Raw genomic sequence first — 23,062 nt, forward strand, 5'->3', positions numbered from 1 at the left:
GAGACTGAGGTCTGACCTTATTCAAGGTCAAAAATGAGAAAAAAATATTTCTCCTGTTATTTTACAATGAACAACTATACAGAAATTTTATGTAAACCACTTTTAATAGTACAGAGAGGTTTTTAGAATTTCTAGAGTTATTAGGCTCATTATCAAATGGAATCACGTATTAAAAAATGCCAATAAGAAAACAGAATAATAAAGAAAAACATTTTAAGAAAAGATGAATAGAAGAAAATGGGAGAAATTAACAGGCAAAACGCATCTTCCAACTTAAAATTCACATAAAAGTTAAGCCACCAGAGAAAAATATAGAGCATCTGCACAGGAGGTAGCTCAGACAGGCTACCTGAGGGCAGCCTACTGCAGTGTCTGAGTCTAAGCAGAGTGAGAAAGATGTCCACTGGAGGATAGATGAGTTGAGGGTTGTGCTGGGAAGGAGGTGGTCAGCCCTGCATTTAATGTTGGAGTCTCAGATGGGTAACAAAAAAAGGGAAGGCAGCCTGATGTGAGCTGTCAGTGCCCAAGTGGGCTAAGGAGGCATGCACATAAAGTAAACGATAGGAGTGGCACTAGTCCAGCATAGGGTGTCAGGACCCAAACAGGAAGACATCTACTTGATGGAGAGGAAAGGAGAGTGCCTGACGGCACCAGACAATTAATTATGTAAATAGATGGATATTGATCAAATAAGTAAATATATCAAGGATGTCCTACGTAAGAGTGAATTCATACTCCAGTTGAAGGGAATTATAAATATAGAATGAGCCTTGGTATTAGATGACATTTGAAGATATTGGTGGTAACTTATGGTTCTCAACATAAAGATACAGAAATGTAGATGTTAATGTGTATATGCATGCATATATGTTCATGTATGTCCCCAGCTGTGTCCACTGAGAGGGCCTGGGAACGCTGAAACCCCAATAAGCAATAAGCACACTTAGCATCCAGACTTTGGTGTGTGATACAGGTTGAATATGTTCCCGCCAAATCTCATGTTGAATTGTAATCTTCAATGTTGGAGGTAGGGCCTGGTGGGAGGTGTTGGGGCAGATCCCTCATGGCTCAGTGCTGTCCTCGCGATAGTGAATGAGTACCCGGGGGATCTGATTTTTTAAAAGTGTGTGCCCCCTGCAACTCTCTTCTTGCTTCTGCTCTCACCATGTTATGCGCCTGCTCCTGCTTTGCCTTCTGCCATGAGTAAATGCTCCCTGAGGCTTCCCAAGAAGCCAAGCAGATGCCAGCGCTACAGCCTGTGGAACCAGGAGCCAATTAAACCTCTTTTCTTTATAAATTACCCAGTCTCAGGTGTTTGTTTATAGCAATGCAAGAATAGCCTAATACAGTGTATAAATACCATTCTCCACCAAAAGGGAGCTCAGCTCCTTGAAGAATTACCTGATTCTAATTCAGCAGTACAGGATGGGTCTTGTAGTGAAGAAGTCTTGTAGAGAAGAAGGTCCTTCCTTACTTTCTGGCACAAGATATTCAAGAGCCATCCTGTACTGCTGCCAGATTTGGCCAGAAGGTAAGAAAGGACTTAAATCTGGGATAATTTGATGATCAAAATAAATAATGATAGTACTGGATCACATCGTGAATAAAGAGGGTTCTATGAACCCATACTGATATAAAGGAATAAACTGAACGTTTGATAAGAAACAGGATATTTATATCATCTCAAAGTATTATATCTCCCTATACAGCTTAATTACTAAGGGCAAAAGTAATTTACAGCACAAAAGCCTGGCAAACATCACCTTAATCAAGTGATGTGACTTAACCCCATTAGAAATAAGGAAAATAAAATTATGTCCCACTGATAGAATGTAGTAAGACACGGCATCACTTCTATAATAGTCATGCCAAAGATATAGAACCTGTATCTAATAATGAAGAAGTACTACATAACCCCAAATTGAGGTAAACTCTATAAATTAACTGGCATAATAATCTCCAAAAGCACCAAAGTCATTATATTCAAGGAAACATTAAGGAACTGTTTCTGATTTTAAAAGACCAATGCAACATAACAAGTAATTGCAACCTCAGATTCTAGACTGAATCCTTTTCCTATAAAGTACAATTAGGCCAGAACAACTGGAAGAACTTAAATGTGACCTGCAGATTAGATAGTAGCAATATACCAATGTTAACTTCCTGACTTTCGTGGACATATTGTGATTTTGTAAGAGAATGTCTTACTGTAGAACTCTTAAAGAGTTTTGAAGTAAAAAATGAAAAAGGAAAAAACTTACAGAAGGAGTTTAAGTTGTATGTAAATAATATGCACTGTAATAATTCATTATATAGCAGTCCTCCACTTACCTGCAGCTTCCCTTTCCATGGTTACAGTTACCCATAGTCAACAACAGTCCAAAAATATTAAATGGAAAACTCCAGAAATAAACAATTCATAGGTTTTAAACTGTGTGCTGTTTTAAATAGAGTGATGAAATCGCATCTTCTTGCTCCATCCCGCCCAAGATGTGAATCGTCGCTTTGTCAAGCACATCCAGGCTATATATGCTACCTGCTCATTACTACATAGGAAAAAATATAGCATATATAGGGCTCAGTACTATCAACAGTCTCAGGCATCCACTGGGGCTCTTGGAACTTATCCTCCACAGATAAGGGGGGAGTACTGTATAACTATTGTATAATTAACATCATGCAGTTTGTAGCAGTAGTCATGAAAAAAACACTACAAGATATATTTATTCTCTAAGAACTCTCTGCTTGCTTTTTGTTTATAATTTTCATGCTATGACATATATCAAAGAATAGAAAAACTACATTCCATACTGCAAGGTTAAGAGCAAGTAAAATCATACTACAGTAGAACAATTTACAAATCTGAAGACTCAAAGGGTGATATTATATAATCATTTATTCTGTTAGCGTCTTGTTGCCTTTTTAAAATATGACATGTAGGTTAAGTCTAAGGAAGAGGAAGATGCTTTAGGCTGTAGTATCAATATTCCCACATCATTTTTAATTATATCACTGAAGTGATTCACACGATAAAATATTTTATTTTCCTACATCCCTATCAAAAACAAATGAGGAAAGCAATTCACTTCATAGAAAATAGTGCTATTATTAAATCAATCTACAGAAACAGGAGGGAGCAAGCACATTTCTGGTGACTGACTTTAGAAATACCCGGATTCTAAAATGTGAATTTGACTGATCTTCTATTTAGTTGGTTATAGAACTATAAATGTTGCAAACTCTTAACCTGTTAACATGCACTCAAGTTTCCAAACAAGTTTCTAAAATACAGGTAATACTAAATGTTATAGATAATATATAGCACTCCGAACATTTCCAACACAAATCATTTACTTCATAAAATTTATTTGGAAAACAATTCACTGCCTATTTTGTATCTAATATCATATTAAGAATAAAAGTTGCTTGATGTAACCATGGTTTTTATGAAAATACATACACATTTTTTTAAAAAGAATAAGATATAGTCCCTGCCCTTAAAATCAGACTAGTAAGGAAGAAGAAAAGTGAAAATAGTAATTCAGTGATACATATAATAATAAAGACATGCTATGGGAACATAAAGAATAAACTGGAGCTGGTCATCTCTCCAAAGCATTCATATTCCCCTCTTAGAGAGCTTGATTTGCCAACAGTGCAGTAACAGGTAATCCTATATATCCATGATCCTGACATATCTGCCTCAGGTAAACTAGGGGAGATACTGATCAAGTTAAGCCAATCAGACTACCTCTTCAGGAAATCTGCAGAAAGCAAACAATCAGTGACACAGAGGTGAGCATCAGAGGTTCAAGATCATATTTTAGGACTGATAGACATTTTCTGTCATGTTCTTACTGACAAAAAAACTAATAAAAGCCAGAATGGAGCAGGCACAGAAAAACAGAGGTGAGAAATCACGCAGCCAAGAGGAAGGAAAATAGTTTCTGTGACACCCAACTATGTTTTGTGACTGGATCTGAGAGTCTTCAGTACCATTAGTATGAGTCTCACCCTCTTTTTACTTGAATTTATCTGATTGAGTTTCTATTCCCTAAATACCTAGTCTATCCTGGAGAGGGCCCTGAAATGCTACCAAAGGAAGTAATGCCTGAGTTGAGTTTTCTCAAAGCAAGAGGCATCAGCCATTCTGGGATATTTCATAAAGAGGAGACAGCATCTTGAGGCACAATAAAGCAGAGTCCACTGAGGAGTCTCTGAGACCCTCTGATAGCTGAAGCGTGGGATTGTAAATCAAAAATAAAATTCTACGCCCCCCAACCAATAGACCCTTCCCTTGGCCCAGGGCATTCCACAGTTAACCCAAAAAACTAGTTAAGGCCATGATGGGAAGTGGAGGTCCTAGATGACTCACTATACCCTCCTCCCTTTGAAATTCAGGCACCCAACATTAATATCAACAGGGAGACCTTAAGATTGATAGAATGGACTCTTTAAGTCTGATAAGAAGCATTTACAATCTATTCTCTTGCATGATAAAACCTTACTCTCTACAACCCCTTATCTTAACCCAGACATTCCTTTCTATTGATTCCAGGTCTTTAGATAGTAACTCTTTCAACCAACTGCTAATCAGAAAATCTTTGAATCCTATGAACTGGAGCACAGCACCCCACCCCGCAAACTTCCAGTTGTCCTACCTTTCTGGACCCAACCAATGCACATTTTAAATGTATTGATTGATGTCTTACGTCTCCCTGAAATGTATAAAACCAAGCTGTAGCCCAACCATCCTGGGCACATATTCTCAGGGTCTCCTGGGCTGTGTCATCAGCCACTTGCCACTCATATTTGGCTCCAAATAAATCTCTTCAAATATTTTATAGAGTTTCACTCTTCTCATCAACAGGATAGAAGATTAAGAGAGTAAGACCAAAGAGACATCGAAATCTTGAAACGCCTTTAATATCATGGTAAAATGTTTGGATTCCACCCTTACTTGCCCTTCCACCATCCTTCTTTCCCTTCCCATTGCCCCAAGGTTATATAAACTATGGCCTTGGATCAAACTGCTGAGTTTTTCACACTTTAAAATTGTTAAAGGTGGGGGTGGGGACAAAGAAGACTATGCAATAGAGATCATATGTGGTTCCCACAAGGCCTAAAATATGTACAATCAGTCTCCCACACCCCCGTTAAAGAAAAAGTTTGTCCAACTGTGTTGTAAGAAATTGAAACATTTTAAGTAGGTGAACTAAATCAAGAGGAGGATTTTTGCAAGATCACTAATAAAAGTGTAGAGGATGGATTAAAGAGGGCAGCACACTATGCATAAAATACTGGCAAAAAATAACAAAAATAAGAGGTAAATCTAAACAACAATAAGAAGAAAAAACAGAAAGAAAACTGGCACAAGCTACTGCTAAGTTCAAGGGAGAATAATGGTCTGAACTAAAGCAGTACTATCAAAATGACAGTAAAGGATCAGTTATGGAAAAAAAAAAATAAGCTCACAGGATAGTCTCAAATGCTTAACATTGTTTCCAGACCCTTGCATGGACTGACCACTGCCTCCTAACCAGTCCTAGACTTCCCCTTAATCTCTGGCTCTAGCTATGCAGGCTTCTAATCAGTCTCCTCCCTTATATCATCCATTTGCCATTCATCCATCCCTTTCTTAGTCAACACCACTAACTTCTGAGCTCCTTCCATCCACTACTCTGCTACCCTCAAATTTGGATCTCTCATTTACCCCATCGTTCAGACAATAAACATTATTGAGCACATGCAATAAACATTATTGAGCACAAATAGTCTAGTAGGAATGTGCTAGACTTCAGGGTACGATGACACAGACACAGTTCCTGACCTCATGGAGCTTATATTTTATGATGACTGCTTCTAGTAAACTTGATCATTTAAGTTAGTCAAGCAGCTTAAAATTATTTAATGCAGGTATCAGAAAGTAAGAAAAAATTATCAAGTGTTATCACCCATTCCACTTTATACTTGCTTTAAAATTTTTTGCTTTTCAAATATACAAATGTATTAATAGATTTAAATTATTTTCCGAATTTTTGTCAAAATTAGAATAACTATACTTTTATGCAGTTTTTCTTTTGATGTGAACCTCCAGATACAGGTGTGACAAAAAAGCCAATCTGCTTGTGTATTCTGATATATCTAACAAAGTCTATTACCATGTTTCAAAAGATTTTGTACACCAGACCACATTTATTAAATTGGTATTTTCCTTCCATATGTAGAAGCTACATCCCCAAACTGTAAATGGCTTGAGATTAAAAAAAAAATTCTACTTTACACTCTAATATCACCATTCTGTAGCTGGCACATGGTAGATACTCAATAAAGGTAGGTAGGAGGGATTGTATAACTTCCAATTAATGTTTCTGATCAGCATGAGACAACTGTGGTAACAAACTTAGTTGATATAATTCAATTAGAAAGCAAATAAATTTGACATTTTAGTTAGCTTGTACAGCCTTAGAGTGGGTAAACTTTTTGCCCAAAATATTTTTGAAAGATACAAAATACCTCAGATTAATTTCTATTATTATTCTTAGGAGAACTGAGACCTTCATACTGGAACCCTTTACTAAAGAGGGGTCCCTAGTCAGATAAATTTAGGAACCTCTATATGTTAAACAAAATTAAATATTTAACCTAAGTCTTCATTGTGCTTTTATATGCTGACATTCATTCTATCTCCAAAAAGACATTTCCAAATTTGCTAAATCTCAAAATCTTTTTTTACTAAACACTATCAATATGGTAGGACATTAGCATTCTGAAGACAATTGTCTGGAAACATCTACTAAATTCGGTAATATCTGAAAGATAATCACAAAATGAAAAGAATACTTTTATGTTAAAAGCTTAAATCTCTTACCTTTCTAGCTGGTGGGCCATGAGCTTTATTTACTCTGCTTCCAGGAATGCCTAATCAAGTAAGCAGCTCTAATCAAGTAAGCAGTCCTTTCTCAAGTTTCCATCTGGTATCCTTAGGGAAAAAGAGAGGCAGAAAAGAGTCAACTTATTACCATGTGGGATCTAAATTAATAGCCTCTTGTATTTCAATTCCATAAAATTTTAAAAAATGTTTTCTTAATATTTCAAAAATGCATATAAATTTTGCCTCCCATTACATGTTCTTCAATATAAAACTTAAGGTTCTCCCTCCAAATCGTCAATGCTCCAGAAGATGTTTATCCTGTAGCCTCCCGTAACTCCTGGTATATTACCACTTATTAGAGGTATTACCACCTATTAGAGGTATTAAGTTTCGAGGATGGACGTAGGGTAATGAAACCTTGGTGAAAGTAGAAAAATGAAAGAGGAGGAGTCATAGATAACAGGTGAAATGTCAGTGCTGCATTTGAGCATCAAAATTTTTAGAGTAGAGATTAACAGTTTTTCTTGTGTCACTGCTGCACAATAAAATCCAGGGGACCCAGTCTATGCGCTTATTTGGAAAAAGCTTGACTTTTAAAAATATGTGTATCAGTTAGGATTAGATTCAGCTGTTAATGACAGAAAACTCAAAATAACAATGGCTTAAATGATTCAGAAGTTTACTTCTTTCACAAAAAAACATAGGCAATCCAGAACCATGATCACTTGGAACCAAGGGTCCTTATATTTTGTTGGTCTGACATCCTCAACATGTGGCTTCTCCTTCATGGTTTTAAAAATACTGTTCAAGTTCTAGCCATCACATCTGCTGAACCGACAGCAAGATGAGAAAAAGGAGATAAGCAATAGCCTCCCTTTAAGGAAAATTTTCAGAACTCTCACAGGAAACTTTTATTTACATTTCATGGTTTAGAACTTAGTCATATGACCATAGCTATCAGGGGGCTACGAAGTATGTCTTTTATTTCACCATATGCTTAAGAACTGGATCATCTACCAACAAGAAAAAAGAAGAGAAGGAATATTGGCAGACAATTAGTTGTTTCTGTCCTCATACTTATTTCATTCTAAAATGTAAGATGTCCAGATCTCTCAGGGAGATGGCTTGGCAATCTACTAAAGAGAGTTTTCGAAAGCAGAAGTCCTGTCAGGAGCCAAGACTAACATTCATAAAGACTTCTTTAATATGTAAGGCCAATCTAGAGGTGACAAAAGAAGAAAGGAAGAATATGAAGACTAGAATGACAATGTAAGAGCAAAGAAACTACTTAAATTGTTGTCGTTTGGAAAGATAAACTCACATACTCAGTCTACAAAACTCAGAAACGACTGCTCAGAATCATTATGTAAGTAATGGTGTGGTCAAGGTGAGAATGAGTAAGAACCTGGCACAAAGCTCAGTTACCAACCGCATTAAGAAAAGGCACAATATTCAAAGAGAAAGACACTTTGCTCTACGTTATCTCAGTGCTGAGTTTCCATTACCAGGTCATATAGGTATTGGGAGATTTCCCTATTATGCAGAATGTTGGAAAGAAGGGTTGCACTTAACTTTGAATTTACTGACACTTTCAAGATTGCTTGAAATACATTTAAATGTTTAATATGTTTAAAACACTGTTGTATCAGAAACTAGAAACTCATTTCAACACCGGCAACAAAATTGTTTTATATACAGGCTGTTCCTTAAGGGAAAAAGGTCCCAAATAGGATATTTAGCCATACAAATGTAAAATAGGGACTGCAAAAATGGAGCAGCAATTCAAAGGATAAATGGCTCTGTGGGATACTGTAAAGGACCACATCTTCTTGGTAAAGATAAATTTCTGCAAATTGTTTCTTTCAGAGAAATGTTTATTTTTTAAAGTATGGCGTTAGGTTTTCCTATTTATAGAGATATTTGTGTTCTTATTTCAGCAGCTGCTCACAAAAGATCAGTTGCAAAAGTAGTTGCGGTTTTTGCCATTAATAATACCCTAAAAAACTGGAAGACAAACTGGTATTGTCATTTCAAGCAAAAGGAAGTAAGACAGCCAGTTGTAACTGGCCTGTATAGCTTATATCTTAACACATGCAATGTTAAGATAATCACCCAGACTTTGAACAACATTAAAAATAACATCCTTTTTTTGTAACTTGAAAGGCACAGATGTAAGGAGCCTCTCCTTTACCCCCACTACCCGACTTATTGTACAAGTATTTCTTATATAATCATGCATCACTTAAGAACAGGGATACATTCTGAGAAATGTGAAGGTAAGCCAAAACATCATTATGCAAACTTCAGACTATACTCACACAAACCTTGATGATATAGCCTTTTGCTCCTAGGCTACAAACCTGTACAGGATGTTACGGTAATGAATACTGTTACCATTCGTAACAGAATGGTATTTGTGTATCTAAACACAGAAACAGTACAGTAAAAATATAGTATAAAAGATTTTAGGCCGGGTGCTGTGGCTCAAACCCGTAATCCCAACACTTTAGGAGGCCGAGGATGGTGGATCACAAGGTCAGGAGTTTGAGACCAGTCTGGCTAATATGGTGAAATCCCATCTCTACTAAAAACACAAAAAATTAGCCGGGTGTGGTGGCGGACGCCTGTAGTCCCAGTTACTCAGGAGGCTGAGGCAGAGGAGAATCACTTGAACCCAGGAGGCAGAGGTTGCAGTGAGTCGAGATCACACCATTGCATTCCAGCCTGGGCAACAGAGCAAGACTCCGTCTCAAAAAAAAACAAAAAAAACAAAAAAACAAAAAAACCCCACAGTACAGCTATACAAAAATATTTTCATCCTTATTCTAATAAGCTTTTTTCTATCTTAAAAATCTTTAGGCTGGGCGTGGTGACTCACATGTGTAATCCTACCACTTTGGGAAGCCGAGGTGGGAGGATCACATGAGGTCAGGAGTTCAAGACCAGCCTGACCAACATGGAGAAACCTCATTTCTACTAAAAATACAAAATTAGGCGGGCATGGTGGCGCATGCCTGTAATCCCAGCTACTCAGCAGGCTGAGGCAGGAGAATCGCTTGAATCTGGGAGGCGATGGTTGCAGTGAGCCGAGACTGCACCATTACACTCCAGCCTAGGCAACAAGAGCGAAACTCTATCTCAAAAAACAAAACAAAACAAAATTACTTTCACTTTAAAATTATTTTGTTAAGAACTAAGACACAGACACACACATTAGCCTAGGCCTATACAGGGTGAGGATCATCAGTGTCACTGTCTTCCACCTCCACATCTTGTCCCACTAGAAGGTCTTCAGGGGCAGTAACAAACATGGAGCTGTGATCACCAATGATAACAATGCCTTCTTGAGGAATACATCCTGAAGGACCTGCCTGAGGCTGTTTTAAAATAAACTTTTTTTTTAAAAAAAAGTAAACGTACACTCCAAAATCATGATTAAAAAGTATATTTAAATAACATCATTGTTGATCAAGTATTATATACTGTACGTAATTGTGCTATTTTTTTCCTTAAGACAAATGCTATACTTTCATACTACTGGTAGCACAATAGGTTTGTTTACGCTATCACCACTATAAATATGAGTAATGTGTTATACTATATCATGATGGCTACCACATCTTATATGTGGTCTGCTGACTCAAAATGTTGTTATGCAGCAAAATGTTGTTATGGCTGTATTTAGATATCACTAACCTGCGGGCAGAATCTCTGCTGAAAGGTGCAAACACTGCTAATGGCAAATTTCCTGGTAAGAGCCAAATATTGTGCCAAGAAACAGGGCCCAAAAGGTAGGCATTAGTATGAGAAAAAAATTAATCCTCTCTTGGGCATGGACTCAAAAGAGTGTAACAGATGCAATGGCAATCCTGGGTGGTGGAGAGAAGTTGGCTTCTGTCCTTGTGGGAGGACAGGAGGTAGGCAGGAGGGGGACAGTCTTTCAAGGAGGCATTATGGGATACAGACAAAGTGGGGAATGTTTTACTAAAGGTATACACTAAGGCTTTCCAAGGGATATGTGAGCAAGACAAGTTTTAAGAAAATCAACTTCTGTATCTTCATCTTCCCTTTGTTTGCTTTCCCAAAGATGATCTGTCTGCTTTCCCAGAGTCCTCATTCTCCCACTTTTCACAAGAAATCCATACCTATCCCCATCCCAAATCTTATTAGAATGAGTTGCCCTAGGTCGTAGAAGCTTCCAAGGAACAAAACAAATGGACAACTTAAAATAAGTGTGCCTTAAAACCTCCATTAATCAAGGCACCATTAACCCTCAAGCTTCTGGCTTTCCCTGTCTTACAAATATTTCTATTAAAGGCAAAGCATGGCTTTAAGAATCGGTGTTCTGCCTTGTGTTTAGGAATCCAGATATACTTTACTGTATAGTGTAATGACAGAAAGAGTAACAATTTTCATTTAATGATTACCTCTTCCATTGTGGAAATACCATACAAAAATGCACTGTCCAGAGAGGGAGTTCCGAATGAAGAAATCAGTAAAAAATTTTGAAAAATTAAATGTATATTTGCTACAAACAAGTATGATAGAGTCATTAATAAAGTATTTTAAAACATTAAAATACATTGGATTCAAATAAAATTATGTTGGAGAAGTTGAAAGAAAATAAACAATTTAATAAGAAAAAGGGACACTGAAAACTTCTGTTAGATGAGTTAATTCAAGCTGGTTTTTTAAAACCAATGACAGCATCAAATCACCATGGTATTTAGGTACTTATAAAAGTGGTGTATCTGGAAAAAACAGAAATTATATTTTTTCAACAATTTCAATGATGAAAAATTGTAGGAATCAACTTCGAAATGTGCAAGGGTACAGAATTTATCAAGTTCCTTTACAGGAGTATATAAGCATACTAGGCAGAATGGCCCTCCAAAGACATCCATACCCTAATCCCTGGAACCTGTTAATAGGTTACTTTCCACCACAAAAAGAATTCTGCAGATGTAAAAAGACTACACACATCCTTGCTGGGCGTGGTGGCTCACACTTGTAATCCCAGCACTTTGGAAGGCCGAGGAAGGAGGATCACCTGAGGTCAGGAGTTCGAGATCAGCCTGGCCAACACAGTGAAATCCTGTCTCTACTAAAAATACAAAAATCAGCCGGGCATGGTGGCGGGTGCCTGTAATCCCAGCTACTCGGGAGGCTGAGGCAGGAAAATCACTTTAACCAGGGAGGCGGAGGTTGCAGTGAGCCGAGATCACGCCATTGCACTCCAGCCTGGGTGACAGAGCAAGACTCTGTCTCAAAAAAAAAAAAGAAAAAAAAAAGATTACAGATCCAAATAAGACAGATTCCTGGGTTACCCGGAATCTAATCAAGAGACCTCAAGAGCAGAGAACTTTCTCCACCTGGAGTCAGAGATTCAGCCAGAAAAAGAAGTCAGACAGGTTAGAAGTATGAGAAGGATTTGACCTGCCATTACTAGAGGAGGCCACATGGAAAGCACTTCAGCTCCCAGGAGAAAAGACCAGGCCTTGGCTCATAGCCAGGAAAGAAAGATGGACGAAAAGAAAGGAAAGACCTACTGAATTCAGCAAACCACCCAAAGTAACTTGGAAGTGGATTCTTCCCTAGAGACTCCAAAAAGGAATGCAGTTCTGCCAACACACTGATCTTGGCTTTGTAAGACCCTAAGCTGAGGATTCAGTTGAGTTCTCCTGGACTTCTGACCTACAAAAATTGTGAGACAATAAATCTTTGGTGGTAATGTATGAGGCAGGAACAGAAAATTAATACAGTAAGAAGAGTTGTAAGGTACCAGGAAGATGGACTTGTGCCCCACGACTTCAAGAGCAGCACTACCTTATAGACACAGGGTATTTTTTTTTCTACTTTTGCAAAATTTTATATAAAACATTTTCATAAAACAGCATTTGTATAAAAATTCACATGAAATTTCTAAAGGGCATACAATTTCCAGCAATGTCCTGGGTTTCTGTTAAATTCAGTTTTCTAAAGATGCACTCAAATCAATGATTAAAATGCAGACATTATGCAGTATTTCATTGTCTTTGGTAAAACTATTCTCATTATTTTGTCTCCTCACAGTATTAACTGATATCCACTTTGTGCTGGATCTGCTATTACTAGGATGTCAGAAAAACATTAAGGCTGGATCTATAAGAGGCAAGTATTTCCAAACAGTAGTAATAGGCCCTTGGCCCCCATTCCCACTTCATGTATCTATGCAGTCTATCTACAGAGCCAGGCAGGGTGAGAGCTCACAACGACCAGTTAGGAGTCTTGAGATCCCCTCTCGATTGGGAAGCAAATGTCTGGGGGGAACACTGGAAACTGAGGCCATCTCTACAGGAACCCAAGTGGCCACGCTGTGGTGTGGTCAGGCCAGTGACTCTTACCAATTAAACAGCCCATGAGTTCACCACTAAGTAGATCCTATTTATTGGTTGATGATTGCTGCTGATGAGGCCCCTTCCCACAAATATAAAAACACAAAGGGAAGATCTGGGGCCAACACTGCAGGGGGAGGGGCATGCTGGCACAAATGACAGTAGACATGACTTGATTCCCTGTCAAACATCTGTTATCATGGGGCGGGCACGGTGGCTCACGCCTGTGATCCCAGCACTTTGGGAGGCCAAGGTGGGTGGATCACGAGATCAGGAGTTTAAGACCAGACTGGCCAAGATGGTAAAACCCCTTCTCTACTAAAAATAGAAAAATTAGCTGAGCGTGGTGGCAAGTGCCTGTAATCCCACCTACTCAAAGGCTGAGGCAGACAACTTCTTGAATCCAGGAGGCAGAGGTGACAGTGAGCCGAGATCACACCACTGCACTCCAGCCTGGGCGACAGAGCGAGACTCCGTCTCAAAAAAAAAAAAAAAAAAAAAAATTGTCATCACGTAGGCACAGCCAAGGTGAACTGAAGCAGGATACGAACACTCGGTACATTCATGACTATCTTCATACATTTTTAAATGATCCTAGAGATCACCTTGGGAATAGCAATGTGGTCATGATAACAAACTTATATCAAGGAGTTTGAAAACCTGTAGCCATGACCTAGTAGGACTTCATTTGCCTCTCAAGACTAAAGTATTTTGAATTCAGGAATTTTTTTTTTTTTTTTTTTTGAGACAGGGTTTTGCTGTCACCCAGGCTGAAGTGCAGTGGCACAAACATGGCTCACTGCAACCTTGATCTCCTAGGCTGAAGTGATCCTCCCACCTCAACCTCCTGAGTAGGTGGGACCACAGGTGCACATGCCACCATGCCCAGCTAATTTTTTTTTTTTTGGAAAGACCAGGTCTCACAATGTTGCCCAGGCTGGTCTTGAATTCCTGGAGCTCAAACTCTTATTTTAAATTATCCATGGATAATTTTTAAATGGATATTTTAAATGGATAATTTAAATAAGAGTGCCTTAAAGCTTCCAGATCCTAGGGCAAGAAGCAAACGTCTGGTGGGAACATTGGAAACTGAGGCCATCTTTACAGGAACCCAAGTGGATATTTTAAATGGGTAATTTAAAATAAGAGTACCTGGCCGGGTGCAGTGGCTCACGCCTGTAATCCCAGCACTTTGGGAGGCCAAGACGGGCGGATCACAAGGTCAGGAGATTGAGACCATCCTGACTAACATGGTGAAACCCCGTCTCTACTAAAAACACACACACACAAAAATTAGCTGGACGTGGTGGTGGGCGCCTGTAGTCCCAGCTACTGGGGAGGCTGAGGCAGGAGAATGGCCTGAATCTGGGAGGCAGAGCTTGCAGTGAGCCGAGATGGCGCCACGGCACTCCAGCCTGGGCGACAGAGACCCTGTCTCTAAAAATGAAATAAAATAAGACTATGGGTTACGTACTATACTCATGAAAACAATGACAAGTTCACCTCTTTCTTCTGTTTTCAAAGTATGTCAAAATTCAAGTAAGTTAAGTGATATTCAACTTTGTGGCCAAAAACTGATAGTGCAGTTATAATCGTATAATTAGCAGAGACTTCAAAACAACTTTAGGACTGTAGTATATTAATCATAATCTCAATTCCACTATGGGGAAGGAGAAATGAAAGGTTTCACTGGAATGTTTATAATGGGATTGGTGGAGTAGAAGAAAAGGAGAGCTGGGGCGGGGAGCAGCCTGTAATCCCAGCACTTTGCGACACTGAGATGGGAAGATTGCTTGAGCCTGAGAGTTTGAGACTAGCCTGGGCAACAGCAAGACCCCATTTCTACAAAAATTTAAAAACTAGCTGAGTGTGGTGGCATGCAAGTGCGGTACCAGCTATTTGGGAGGCTGAGGTAGGAAGATCTCTCGAACCCAAGAGGTGGAGGCCGCAGTGAGACTTATTCGCATCACTGTACTCCAACCTGGATGACGGAGTAAGACTGTCTCAAAAATACAAAGATAATTGGATTTTATGAAAATCATAGTATCATAATTTTATCATCTCAAAAGAAGGATACGCTATACTGCATGAATTTGATACAGAAAAAGTCTGAGACGGGGTACACACGGAACAAAAAAATATGAGACATTCTCTCAAATGAATTTATGAAAATTCTAAGGTGGTATGTTCCTTCACAAATTATAAATTCCTAGGGAAAAACAACTTTGTTGCCAAATCTACCAAATAGATGGCTGCTGTACTGCTTTCAAGCTACAGCACAAGCATGCCTGGAGGGCTAGGCTAGATTATTTCTGAATGAACTTCAATAATAATTCCCACAACATATCCTGAGTCTCATTAAGTTCTTGACACTGTATTAAGTATTGTATATATATTACAAGAATGCTCACGGCAAGACTATGAGTTAAATTATTCTCCTTAAAGAGAAGGAAACTGAGGCAGAGAGAGGTTATATAATTCACCCACGGTAACACAGTTAGTAAGTGGCAGACCCATGACAATCTGGCTTTTAATAACTATCCTAAAATACTGAGTACATACTTACTATGTGCCAGAGACAAAACTCAAGTCAATTTGCCTATCATATACTCATATATACTTTTATTCCAAGTGTTTCCTATATGGTAATGAATTTGTCATTATAAATCTTAATCATAATGACACATTCATAAGACAGAACTCCTATGAAATGTATAGCTCAGAAAGTAACTCTTTCTTTTTTTTGTTTTTTGAGACAGAGTCTCCCTCTGTTGCCCAGGCTAGAGTGCACTGGCGCGATCTTGGCTCACTGCAACCTCTGCCTCCCAGGTTCAAGCAATTCTCCTGCCTCAGTCTCCCGAGTAGCTGAGATTACAGGCACCCATCACTCCCACCTAATTTTTGTATTTTTAGTAGAGATGGGGTTTTCTCACATTTGCCAGGCTGGTCTTGAACTCCTGACCTCAGGTTATCCACCCGCCTTGGCCTCCCAAAATGCTGGGATTATAGGCGTGACCCACCACGCCCAGCCCAGAAATTAACTCTTATAAACTAGCATTAAAATATTCAATGTACAAACCACATAAAACTGCATGAAAACTAAGAATTATTGTTACTAGGCTGTCAAAAGTTTTGATAAACTTTAAGAGAAACAAAGAGTAAAATGTCAGAAAATATGCAATACACAATATTTGTCGCATCACATAGATCACTGGTAGATAAATAACTATAGTATGATATAGCCTACTAAATAATTTTAAAACTGCTAAATAATACAACTTATTCCCAGCAATAATTCCCAATTAGGTAATCATACTTTATTAATCATAACTCCAAAGTTCACAAAATTATGGCAAAGCAAACACATTCATGCTCTGCTGACAGTGTAAACTTGCTCAAGTCTTTGGGGAGGCAAAAATTTGGCAACTGCAGAAACATTTGTATCTTTTGACTAGTAATTCATTTGAGATTAGTATCCTACAGAAACAATTCATAAAAGAAAAAGATAAATGCACAGAGATGTTCAATTCAATGTCAAAATAGGCATAAACTGAAAACTATTATTTTCCTGTCAGACATTTAGTACAAATTTAATACTTATTTTTCAATTATCAAGTAACAAATATCATAAAGGTTATACAACATGGAAAAATATAATGCTATAAAAGTAAAATAAAAATAAAAGTAAAATAAAAACTTATTTGATATAATTCTGTAAAAACTGTAATATATATGCACAAACTAGAAGAAAACAAAAATAATGAACACAATTATGTTAGTATCGCAAAACAAGTTGATACATAAAAAAAATTGTTCCGACACACGTTTAATAAATAAAAGCAAACATACTAGCCCAAACAGTAAAATTAGAAAAACCAAAGCTATAAAATTGGAACAAAGCTAAAAAATCGGAATGACAAAGGTTTCAGTTCTGCTAGCAAACTAAAGAATATTTAGGGAATATGTTTATAAATTTATGGTCAATATTATAGATAAAAATACTATATATTACAAAAATAACCAAAGTCCATATGGTTATTTTGCCAATTACAATTCTTTCTCCCTGTCTTTCCCTACCAATCTTGTTGAGAATCTCTATGGTAATAAGCCACTACTACTGTTGGAAGTATTTTCTATTCCTTGGGTAGAAAGGCAAAAAAGTGGCTGAGAACCACTATCTTTGTTAAGATACAGAATGCAAATATGGGTGAACAGGCAAAGCCCCCAAAACATTTTATTTACATCTCTTCTTTACTGTCAATGTCAAAATGCCAAGGGAAAAAACCATCAATAAACATACTTCAAAGTGAAAATGAAGATGGGTGTGGTGGCTCATGCCTGTAGTAATTCCAACACTTTGGGAGGCCGAGGCGGGTTCGAGACCAACCTTGCCAACATGGTGAAACCCCATTTCTGCTAAAAATACAAAATTAGCCAGGCGTGGTGGCGGGCACCTGTAATCCCAGCTACTCAGGAGGCAGAGGCAGGAGAATCACTTGAACCCAGGAGACGGAGGTTACAATGAGCTGAGAGCAGCACTGCACTCCAGCCTAGGTGACATAGCGACTCCATCTCAAAAAAAAAAAAAAGTGAAAATGAATACACTAGTTTCAAGGTTGCCAACAATAATTGAAAACATATATATAATGAATACATATTTATTTATAATCATATAATATGTAACATTAAATACACCTGTAGCACAAAATAATGTATAAAAATAGGCCAGATGCAGTGGCTCATGCCTGTAATCCCTCAAAAGTGAAAATGAATACACCAGTTTCAAGGTTGTCAGCAAGGTTGTCAAAAAGTCTCAACAAATTGAAAAGACATATATAAGGAATACATATTTATTTATAATTTTATAATATGTAACATTAAATATATTTATAAGATAAAAATAGTGTGTAAAAACAGGCCTGGTGTGGTGGCTCACGCCTGTAATCCCAACACTTTGAGAGGCCAAGGTGGGTGGATCACCAGAGGCCAGGAATTCAAGATCAGCCTGGCCAACATGGTGAAACCCCATCTCTACTAAAAATACAAAAATTAGCAGGGCATGGTGGTGTACCCCTAGGAATAGCACCCCTAGCTATTCTGGAGGCTCAGACAGGAGAACTTCTTGAATCTGGGAGGTGGAGATTGCAGTGAGCCAAGATTGCACCACTGCACTCCAGTGTGGGAGACAGAGGGAGACTCTGTCTCAAAAATAAAATAAAATAAAATACACTTACTGAAGGCCTTAAAGATCCACAAATTTCCTTGATTTTCTATGAAACGATCTTACACCTTACTATATAACCTTTTAACCTTGAGAAACATAACAAAGGAAATAAAATGTTCCGTGGGGTTTTCCTTCAAACATAAATAGGTGATTACTATCCTACTACTTCAACATTAAAACTTACATAAAGAGAACATGCAGCATTTTAGACAAGTTCTTAGCCTTGAGGAATTGGTGTGAGTATAAGATAAACACAAATACTAAAGTCCAGATTATAACAATACCAAGTGAGTTTTTTGTTTTTGTTTTGTTTTGAGATGCAGTCGCACTCTGTTGCCCAGGCTAGAGTGCAGTGGCACGATCTCGGCTCACTGCAACCTCCTGCTCCTGGGTTCAAGAGATTCTCCTGCCTCAGCCTCCCCAGTAGCTGGGATTGGAGGCACCCACCAATGCGGTTTCACCGTGTTGGCTAGGCTGGTCTTGAACTCCTGACCTCAGCTGATCTGCCTACCTCAGCTTCCCAAAGTGCTGGGATTACAGGCGTAAGCCACCACATACTGCCTAAGGTGGGATTTTTTAGGGTACATTTTAATTATACAAAATAACCCAACAAGTGCTATATGCATTGACTTTTATAAAAATCAGTTGAATATTAATTATTGTTATTCACTGAATTTTAAACAAGAGGTTCTGGTGAAAATCTGGTTTTAATAAGGGAGACTTCAACTACCTTATCTTCTCCAATGACATTTTAGTAAGAATAAAAACGATAAAGAAATGCCTACCTATAGACATATTTCATATTGGAAGGAAGAGCTTGAAGACAAAATAAGTAGAAACAGCACACATTGGTGAGACTGTTTACCTGATCTAACATGATCTAACAATTTACCAGACAAGAATGTATGTATCATTAAAACCCAAGTTTTCCAAAATACAAAAAGTTGGGTAGAAAAAACGTACATTATTCTTTGAAGAGTTAACGCTACCTATAGATGTTTGATGTATGGAATATTTTTCAACCATACTCACAGAGCTTTCAGATCCTGAATACCAATAAAGAGTACCTCCACCCCCATTATTTGTTAAAATGCTGACAACCATTTCTACTATTTATTTATTTGAGACGGAATCTCGCTGTCACCCAGGCTGGAGTGCAGTTGAGCGATCTCGGCTCACTGCAACCTCCACCTCCCGGGTTCAAGGGATTCTCCCGCCTCAGCCTCCTGAGTAGCTGGGACTATAGGCGCCACCACGACCGGCTAGTTTTTTGCACTTTTAGTAGAGACGGGGTTTCACAGTGTTAGCTAGGAAGGTCTCCTCACTTCATGATCCGCCCGCCTCGGCCTCCCAAAGTGCTGGGATTACAGGAATGAGCCACCGCGCGCGCCCAGCCTCTATTATCTCAGCTTAAAAATAAAAAACAACGCCAAAGAAAAAAGTGCAGGAATTCCTGGGTTACATATTTAACTAATAATAATTAGTGCCCCAAATACGAAATAAACATTCGGATAAGGTATTTTAAAAAGGATTTTCAGGAAATGCACCCGGAGCTACAGAAGGTATTATATACCCTACACACACACACAAAAGGTCCCTGAAAGCTCCTTCCTGACAATTAAAATACATAACATCTAAGTTCTAAATTTCCACGATATTACATTTTAAATCATTTCTTAAAACTTAATGGCAGTAGCATTCTCTCAAAGCAAGATTAAACGTCTTGGAAAGGCAACATACACATCACGGCAAATTTGGAAGATTCTCAGAAATTCTTTTACACATCACGGTAAATCTGGAAGATTCCTAGAAATTATTTTACAAAGACGAGGATTCTTAACTATTACGCAACTACTGACGGCCTTAAAGATCCATGAACTTTCTTAATCTGCAGAGGGTATCTGTATTTTTAAAACGTATTTTACAAGGATGTTCCTATCATTTTGAAACAAAGTTTTTACGGTGGATTCCTCGAGTAAGAAAAAAAAATTAATACATGATAAAACTGTTTCTGTGTTTGCACTTCAGGGCACTTAAACCTGTAGGTGTTACTTTTTAAAAAGCTTTTATGAAGCTTTACCTTCATAATTTTGATTCATGAGACCAAAGCTATATGGCTATTTAAAGATTAGAACGGCTGTTACTGACAATGATAACGCCAGTGGTCATGTTTCTTCAAATAGGACAAAAAGTGTGCTCAAAGGAAGTCAGTTTTTGTTCTGATTTTAAATGTATATCGTAAATGCATGCATTGTGACGTCTCCATAATTTAAAACCTCTAAGAAATTTAAACTTTCACATTATAATTTAGGGATTAGTCAATCCCTTAGTACCAGTTAAATAATAGCCAGGAAAGCATTAGAAAACCTGAAGGTACATGTAAAGAAATGCTTTACATCACTACTTAAAATAGGTGTTGAATTTTAAGAGAAACATTTCTTTCAGTAAAATTTCTGATGCCTGAGGTCCATCAGGAGTAATCTCTTTTACTACATGATATTCACAGTAGTTTTGCTCTTGGCCTCACCAGTTTTAAGACTCTCCATTAAGGAAAGCCAATTTTATACTACCTAGGGGCACAAAAATAGTCCCCAGCTCCTCCTCTTTTTCCTCCTAGGTTCGGTTAAACGAGCGAACATGGAAAACACGTACACACACTCCCTTTCGGCCCTGGTTCCTAGGGCATGATGAAAAGCAAATTATTTCTTTACATAAGGTCTGCTGTCCACCCAAAGAGATTAAAAAAAAAAATAGGGGAAAATACCAGAATCACTCTTCACCCACACCTAAGCCCCGCCCCACCGGGAAAAAGTGGGGGGTAGCGGGACTGTGAGGGTGGCGGAAAGGACGGAAAAGGCCGAGACTTGCAGCTCCCAGGTTCTCCACACCATTCTTTCCTTCAGGCTGCACCGCAGCCAGGGACCCTCATTCTATTTTCAGCCGCGCCTCCCGATCCTCCTCCCCGCCACCATCACAAATACACGGTCCTCAATCGCTTGAACACTGGGTGGGGAGACTAGAGTGGGCCCTCTCCCCGCCCAACCCAAGGACTGTGGGTGGGAGAGGTCTCCCTGCGCACACGGCTGACTCGACGCGCGCCCCGAGGACCTCTGAACTGACCCAAGCAGGGGGAAGATAAATCGGAGGGAGGGGTCTAAGAGGAGCCGTTATTCCTTTTTCCTCTGCCTTAGGAAAGCGCGCGAGAGGGAGGGGCCGGAACAACGAACGCTGGTTACCTAACGGTCCGGCCCAGCCAGTCAGGCTCCCAAAGCCCACACCGCGCGGGCCGCTAAGGTGGCATCACAGCCACAATCGCCCCAAGGGCTAAGAAGCACGTCAGGAGCACCCGAGGTGATGGGAAACGGGGGGTGGGGACTGTGCTGAGCGACGTCGCCATGTTAGCACCTTCTTTCTCCGTATCCCTACAGTCTCCAGCCCTGCTGACCTCTGCCCATCATTACTCACCTTTCCAGGTCACTAGTTCATGATCCTTTCGGTCACTCGCGAGCCCCGAGCACAGCCGTGTTTACAAACCACCCCTGGACGAAAAGGCTGAACGGCACTTTAAAGGCCACGGGCTCCCACAGGCTTCCGTCCTCTCTCGCGAGATCGGACTGACAACCCTCCTCCCCCCCCGACCCGCCCCGCTCCCGGCATCCCCCCCTTCCTTCTCGCGCCCCTCCCCTCCATGCACACGCCCCGTCTTGCCTTCCTTCTGAGGGAGAGCCTCCGAGTCAGGTGATTCCGTCAGGCTTAAGGAGAAGAAGGCGGGTCTTCGGCAGGGCGGGTAGAGGGGACGGGCACCAAAGAGCACTCGGGCGCTCGTGATTGGGCAAGGAGCCCGAAGGGCGGGAAGCAGTTCTGGAGGGGGCGGGACCAGAGGGCCCAAGGAGCGTTACCTCTGTAAACCCAAGGCTGTGGAAGGCTGTGATTGGCTGTCGGCTGGAGGAGGGGGCGGGTGCAGGCGGCGGAGGAGGGGTAGGCAGGGTGTTGGCGGTGTAAAGCGAGGATGGTGAGCTCCAGAAAGGCTGGTAGGGGGAAGCAGGATGGGTCCTCCGAGCCCAGCCCCAGGAGCCGGGTGTCTCCGTTGCCGTCGCTTCCCAGCACTAGGTAGGGAGGTGGGTAAAGGTAGGCTGCGTTCCTCAGCCCACCCCCTGGCTCCCCGGGAGTCTGAGACGGGGAGCTTCGGGTTAGGTGAGGTTTGCGGGAGGCAGAGTTTGCTGGTAATTCCCCATCCCTCCCCTCCAATAAACCTCACACAACTTAAAGATTTTAATATTAACTGTAGGGATGTTGGTTATTCAATAGGCACAAGTTGAAAAGTATGATCAGAGGCCTCTGAAAATTTACTCAATAAAAGATTTTCAGTCTTTTATTTTTCCATTTATTAAATACTGATTTCTAGTCTGTAACAAAATTATGAACTAGTTTATATATTAACATAAAATACACTCTCAAAGTTGTTGAAAGGTTTTAGGGGATATTATAAGAGATAATGAGCCTGAAGTTCAAGAATGATATCTGGCATAAAGTGAAATTGTAATGGCATTGACATTTTCACAGGTAGGTCTCTGGACTGCATACATGTAT

The 23,062-nt window shown here is 39.5% G+C and overlaps 1 protein-coding gene across 4 annotated transcripts in view; it reads right to left on the minus strand.

Annotated features, from left to right (window-relative positions):
- The window catches only part of ATF2 (activating transcription factor 2), a 92,472-nt gene extending 70,342 nt beyond the window's left edge, over positions 1 to 22,130 (minus strand). For 2 of the 4 annotated variants that reach the window (XR_003122200.1, XM_025405363.1), the window contains exons 1-2: positions 21,938 to 22,094; positions 6,872 to 6,982 (exon numbers count right to left, since the gene is read on the minus strand). The gene's annotated coding sequence lies outside the window, so the exon portion shown is untranslated. Of the gene's footprint in view, positions 1 to 6,871; positions 6,983 to 21,937 lie in introns of all 4 variants that reach the window. The other 2 variants (XM_025405364.1, XM_025405365.1) reach the window with 1 other exon arrangement.
- Between the last annotated feature and the right edge of the window lie 932 nt (positions 22,131 to 23,062).

The sequence above is a fragment of the Theropithecus gelada genome, chromosome 12 (assembly GCF_003255815.1).
Source record: "Theropithecus gelada isolate Dixy chromosome 12, Tgel_1.0, whole genome shotgun sequence".
NCBI lineage: Eukaryota > Metazoa > Chordata > Mammalia > Primates > Cercopithecidae > Theropithecus > Theropithecus gelada.